The sequence below is a fragment of the Vicia villosa genome, linkage group LG1, assembly GCF_029867415.1.
Source record: "Vicia villosa cultivar HV-30 ecotype Madison, WI linkage group LG1, Vvil1.0, whole genome shotgun sequence".
NCBI classification, from domain to species: domain Eukaryota; kingdom Viridiplantae; phylum Streptophyta; class Magnoliopsida; order Fabales; family Fabaceae; genus Vicia; species Vicia villosa.
The window spans coordinates 231,731,062-231,738,164 of record NC_081180.1 but is presented as its reverse complement, the minus strand read 5'-3'; the positions used below and the strand labels follow the sequence as shown (position 1 = coordinate 231,738,164).

At 31.1% G+C, this 7,103-nt stretch overlaps 1 long non-coding RNA gene across 3 annotated transcripts; it reads left to right on the top strand.

Moving 5' to 3' along the window:
• Positions 1-4,512: 4,512 nt before the first annotated feature.
• On the top strand, positions 4,513-6,752 carry LOC131623579 (uncharacterized). Of its 3 annotated transcripts, none has more exons than XR_009290264.1 (4): positions 4,513-4,919; positions 5,044-5,230; positions 5,597-5,988; positions 6,659-6,752. It is a non-coding gene; the product is annotated as an uncharacterized LOC131623579 (long non-coding RNA). The 3 variants fall into 3 exon arrangements; XR_009290262.1 differs by having other exon boundaries at positions 4,513-5,230; positions 5,597-5,661; positions 5,826-5,988; XR_009290261.1 differs by having other exon boundaries at positions 4,513-5,230.
• The last annotated feature ends 351 nt before the right edge of the window (positions 6,753-7,103 follow it).

The following is a 7,103-nucleotide window of genomic DNA, read 5'->3' as shown; positions in this document are numbered from 1 at the left end:
TTATTTAAATAGGCCGGCCTAATAGGCTTAAAAGACTTCTTTTAGGGCCCGAGGCCTAGCCTTTTTAACTAAATAGGCTTATAAAAAAGCCTAGGCCTTTTCTATTTAAAAATAATGTGTGGCCTGGCCTGAGCCTATATAGGCTAGCCTGTAGGCCCCTGTTATCGGCCTGAGCCTATAAGATTATTGAAGTTTTTCCTCCCTATAAATAGAGGCCCTTCCCTCTTTTTTGAGTCACACAAAAAATCTCCAAATTCACTCCTTCACTTGAAAGCTAAAAAATTCCACTTTCCATAAACTTGTGATTTTTGAGTTCCAAGCAATTCCGGTGCAAACTAAGCCAAAACTCTTCATTTTTTCTCTTGATTATTTTATTTCAAATTATTGCATTCTTATTAAATAGGTAGGCTCTTATGCTTGTTCTTTATTTAATTATATTGCATTTTTACTCTTGCTTTATTTATTTAGTAGCTTAATCATCACCATTTTTTTACGAAAACTCAATTGATTTTAAATTAGGACTTGAAAAGTGTCCTTGAACCTCTATCTCCATCTTCTTCTTTTTCTTTTTTCTTTTTAGATCAGTTGGACTTTGATGATTCATCTTGTTAAATTAAGTATGGATTAGGGCTTGATTAACATTCATCATTTCAAATATACTTTAAGGTGATCATGAGATTATTTTAAGTAGATTAGGATGGTGATAAGTTTGTCCTAAGGTCTTAAGAAATGATTGATTGATGTAATGATATCATAAGCTTCCTTGACTTAGGTCTTGATCCACCCATGTTTTCACTTGTATCATATGTTAGGAGAATGAACTTCAAGTGTCATTTCTCAAAACATATAAAGATACATACATTGAAACGCTTATTTGAAGCTACATTGGTCCCAAATATTAATCATTAACGCTAACTTTATCTTGTACTAACTTTTACTCTTAATGCAATTTATATTTCCGCACTTTATACTTCCGCAATTTATATTTTCGCACTTTATATTTATGCACTTTACATTTCCGCACTTTATATTTTCGCACTTTATTTTATGCTCTTTACATTCCATAGCATTTTATCTTTGTGTTATTTTCCTTTTACTCACTTGAGCTCTTATTTTTTTTCTATTTCTTTTTGTCTTTTCATTTTCCTTTTTTGTCTACTTTATTTATTTATTTATTATTTCTGATTTCATTTAATTTTAATACATTAAAAAATCCAAATATTTTATTTATTAATCAAATCTTGATTTTATTTGTATTAAATAAAAAAAACCAAAAATATGTTTTTTTTAAAATCATTTATGTCTTGTTGAAAGTTTGTGTAGACTAATTTCTTGATAAACTCTTGATGTCATGATACTTTAATTAACTTGTTTACTTGAGCATGACTTTTTTTTCTCTAGGGTTTATACCATATTTAAGTGAAGATTAATATCATGAACACATTTGATTCAAATTGTTTTATGCTTTAGTAAATGATTGAGATTTTTTAGGATTTTGAATGGCTTGATCTTTGAGAATATTTTGGTATCTCTTTCATGAGTTTATGAATGTCTTTGGTCCATACTTGTTTCTGTTTTTTTTTCCTTAGTTCAATTTTTTTTTATTTCTATATATTTTTCTTTTTTAATTTAATTTCTTTATCAAAACCTTAATTTTATTTTCTCCTCAAACATAAAATGAGGAAATAAATTTTGTTTATTTTATTTTAATATTTATACATGAGGAGGGTTATATTGACTCCAAGAGTAAGTTATAATAACTTACTCCACATCTTGACCATTAATTATTTTCAATCTAATGGTTAAAATTAATAAGGAATAGTTTTCTCTTTCCACATTTAATTACTTATTAATTTTAACCATTAGATTGAAAATAATTAATGGTCAGGATGTGGAGTAAGTTATTATAACTTACTCTTGGAATCAATATAACCCTCCTCTTTATACATTTATATTTAATATATTCAAAAATCATTAAAAATATGTTTTCTTTAAATTAATTTTTTTAAAATTTTTAATACTTCTAATATAATCTTTTTGATGTAACGTTGATACTAATACCATGACATTTGGATATCTTTGTCTTTTGTTATTCATACCTTGATTGTGTTCATGATACACATACCATGTATCACCCATATTACTTGAGATACTTAGCATTGATGCTTGCTTGAGATGTATACCATGCTTGCTCGATTCTTCATTATTACTTGTGTCACCAATCCAAAGGAATGTGAATGGTATTGACTAAAATTGTCAAGGTACTCACTCTCTTTTCCAACTCTTTTATTTTGTGCTTTGTATTGTTAAAGCTTAGAACTTTTTCCCTGTTTTAAAAATGGTTTTGTATTGTTAAAGATCAACATCTTTTAAATCAAACCTTGGTTTTGTATTTTTAAAGCTCAACCACCCATCTTTCAAATCACTCTTGCCTTGTATTGTTAAAGCTTGTCTCCTTTTAAAACTTGTTAAATATTGTTAAATCTTAACATTTTAAAAAACCCGTTGAGTATTGTTAAAGCCCCACACCCAAAAAGATTTTTGCCACTTGGCTTTTTATTTACCTTTAAAAGGGAACTACAAATGCTCTGACTTCCATATTGCACTTAAGGGGTATGTAGGCATAAGATGTGATATCTTGTCGAGTACACTTTTAAAAATTTCTTTTCTCACCATCCCATTCTATTTAAACAAAAAAACACAACAATTTATAAAAATAAAACAATAATATATTTTTTCAAAAAGGTTCCTATAGAGTACTACAGATGTGAGGGATGCAAATACTTTCCCCTTGCATAACCAACCCCCAAACCTAAGATATCTGTTCATTTTATTAATTTTGATTTTAAAAACTTCTTTGTGTTTTATTTTAATCTTTTCTCTATTTTCTTTGGAAACAATAACGTGCGGTGGTAAATTTCACTAAAATACGAGCTGGGTCAATCTAATGGCCTCGGTCTCAATTTATCGCCGCTACACAATCAAACTATCACACACATTTTTCTTCCCGTGCATCACATCAAGACAATGTCTAACATCAAGACTTGACCAATATGGAAGATCAAAGAAGATGGACCTCTTTTTCCATATATTTTTCGCAATGCCTCTTTTTCTTTTTACTTTCTTCCCAAAGACAACATTAATGTGTTCATGCCATTGATAAACTTCATCCCTGTTTAAAGTTCAGGAGCCTCATCAAACTCTTTATCTCCATTAAAAGCCTTCCGCAATCTACGATAAGGATGATCAGGTTTTAGAAATTTTTGATGCTCAAGGTAAACGGTCTTTTTCCGAACTCAAGTTGGTGATAACAAGTATTATCTTCACAAATAAGACACACTTTATGTCCTTTGACACTATTTCTAGCCAAGTTACCGTAACCAAGAAAGTCGTTGATTGTGCAAAATAACATTGCACACATCTTAAACTTTCCCCCAAAATATGCATCATCAACTTCAACGCCTTCATTCCACAAGAGTCGTAAATCATTAATTAATGGACTTAGATAAACATATATGTCGTTACCATGTTGTCGTGGTCTAGAAATCATCATACTTAACAGTATATACTTGCGCTTCATGCACAATCAAGGAGATAGGTTGTAAATAGTGAGAAGAACATGCCACGAAGAATGATTAGTGCTCATATTACCAAAGGGGTTCATTCCATCAGTGGCAAGCCTAAGCCTAAGGTTTCTTGGCTCAACTCCAAAATTTTGAAACAACGAATCAATTTTCTTCCATTGCAACGAATCAGCTACATGGAGAATGTTTCCATTATGAGTCCTTTCATCTGCATGCCATCTAATATTCTTTGCATCATTCAAATTAGCAAAAAGTCTCTTAAATCGTGAAATTATAAGCAAGTACCATAACACTTTAGAAGGAGGATGCTTCATACTAACATTGTCATAGTCATTGTCATCACCATTGTTGGGCTTCAGCTTATAATGCGACACACCGTATTTCAGACATTGATACAAGTCTTCATACTCTTTCCTGTATAATATGAAATCATTAGGAAAATCATGTATTTTGATATACTTCAGAACCATTAGACACAATATCTTTTTGGCCTCATAACAATGATTCGACCATTAATTATCTTCTGGTAAGAGTTGCTTTAGCAATTCAAGTAATTCCGTGAAACTTTTATCTGACCATCCATTTTTTGCCTTCAGATTAAACAAATTTTACACCACTGGAAATCGTATAAAATTTATGCATACCTTATATCACTACGCCAAAAATGACTTTTAGCAGCACCCCTAAGACAGCGCTTTTTCTTAAAAGCGCTGCCATAAGTATGAACTAAAAAACACGGAAATTGACTACAGGAAAAGCGCTGTGTAAAGTTGACCTACGAGAGCGCTTTTAAAAAGCGCTGGTAAAGGCCCCCTTTTGAGAGCGCTTTTTGAAAAGCGCTGGTAAAGGCCCCCCTTTTAGAAAACACTTTTTAAAATACGCTTACTAAAGGGGGGCCTTTACCAGCGCTTTTCAGAAAGCGCTCTCATAGGCCATTTAAGTTTTATAAATAAAACAGAAAACCCAAATTTTTCTGGAAAAAAGAACGAGAGAAACACGCTTCATTCAGGTTCACTCTCATCTCTCGATCGACCTTCCTACTCGCCATTGAAGCAAATACGGTGGTTCTCATGAAGCAAAAGCACAACGATTATACCTTCATCCGCAACATAACCCTAAACCCCAATTAAGATTTGGTTGCCGATTCTGATGTTGTTCGACTTCGATACATCTTCTTCTCCGATCTGCTTTTCTCCGTCTATCTTTCTGCGATTCTGCTGTTGTTGTTCTGCGATTTGGTTGCCGGTTTGTTCAGGAGTTTGTAATTGGGAATCCGGGTGGGCTCTTGAAGTTTTGTTCGTCATTGTTTACGAGATTAGGGTTCTTGCTGAAAAGGTATGAACTTTTTTCTTCCTGTTTTGATTGAGACTCAAAATTGAAATTTGCACCTTTAGGGTTCTTGCTGCAATGGAAAAATCTAAAAATAAACCTTGTTGCAATGGGTTAATGTTGCATTCAGTTCGTGGCAGTGGATCATCACGTAAGCATAGGCAACAGAGCAGAGCAAGTTCTATAAATTTGTACAAGAAACTGAGTTACCTGCCAACAAGGTAAAGCTTTCATTGTATATTCGTTAGTTTTTCTACTAATGATGCAGAAACAATTGAAGACTGACAATGATGTTGAGCTCTATGCACTTGGAACGGGTAGAATTTTCTTTAATCTTTTAATTTCTCTTAATTTACAGATATAGATAGATTCTGATTAGGTTCAATAGGAAATTTATTTAACTTATAACAGTGAAGGTGTTCTTGATTATGTAGAGTGAGAAGAAGTAGAAAATTTAGATTAAAAAAAATCAATTTATAGATGCATGATCTGAGAAGTACACACTTAATTAATTTATAAAATCAATTTTGATATCAGTTTCTTGAATTTAACTCTCAAAACTGTAGGTATTGTGCATTTTTCATCTTTTATGTGATATGAGTTTCTTGAATTTAGAACAATAATATTTCAATATGTGATGTTAGAGATAGTCACATTTATTTTGTTTTTGAATTAAATCTCAGCTATTCCAACTATATAATAATCATGTCTGAGATTTTGAAGCGCAATGGATGGGCAATTCAGAAAAGTAAGATCATTTCTTTAATCATCTTTGAGATTTCAATAGATCCACTCATAATTTTAAGCTTCTTTAATTACTGGAACTAGTTTTCATGATACAGGTATAGTGGCATCCACTATTGAGGCTAAGCAAGCATTATTTTTATAATTGATTTCAATGTTTTCTTTCAGACATTGAGCAGCAAACCGCCTGGATCTACAAATGATTCGACTCTGCGTTATGAAAATACGGCAAAGAATCAGAGTGCTGGTTCAAGCAGAGATTTCCCACCATCTTAACCTCGAGAATCGTCTATTATTGATGATAACTTTACTCCCCCTCCACCTTCACTAGGTATGTTAATTAAGATCAGCTTACTAATTATCTTCACGTGAATTAAATTCGTTGAATGCTACTTTATTGAGCTTCAAAAGTGAAACTGAGATCTTAGATCCATTGTCCAACCAACATAAATGTCTATCATGGCTCTATATTTTGTTATATAACCTATAGTGAGGAGTATTAAACAATGAGAAAATAGCGAAACTTTAAGGGACCACCTGTACAATTTTGCATATACTTATAACAATTATGGAATAATATGATATTTAGCTTGAGCTTTGTTGTTTGACACATTTGAGTAATGAGGTCATGGGTGTTTAAAAAACCTTTACATATAAATCTAATAAACAAAATGCATACATTATGTCTTTCAATTGTTTACGGCAAAGAATCATGGGTGTTGGATTGTCAATTGTTTACCATTATTTAATACTTCTTTCTGCATCATTTGAAGATATGTGTTAATGATTTGGCATACCTTTTATTTATTAAGTTTCAATGATCATTTGCTAGTGTTGTTACTTACATCTAACTTGTATATTTGAGATTAATAAGTGACATGTTGTACATCTAACTTATATATTTAAATTTATAATTGATGAATATGTATTATACTCCTTTATTAATTTTATTTTTTTCTTCTTCTTATTCTTATATGTATACATGCGATGGACAATTGAAGATAAATTAGAAGTTGATTTGTGCATTGTTAGAAAGTCAATTATGGCCATCGAGGAGTCACGTTCGGCTGGAGAGAACTAGTTTTCTTAGGGAGCAAATCAGTATATATATATATATATATATATATATATATATATATATATATATATATATATATATATATATATATATTTGTATTGTATTTTGTGTTTTGAGAATTTGATGTTTCACTAGTTTTCTTAGTAATGTTTTATTTGTATTTTGATAATAAATATATGCAATACTAATTCATAAAATGCTTCATATTAAATGTATTTTTTTTAATTTTTATTTGTTTAATATAATAAATGTATTTCTCAAAGCGCTGTCTAAGATAAAAAAAAAACATAAAAGAAAAAAAAAACGCAACCTACCAAAGCGCTTTTGGAAAAGCGCTCTAGTAGGGGGGTCTACCAGAGCGCTTTTTC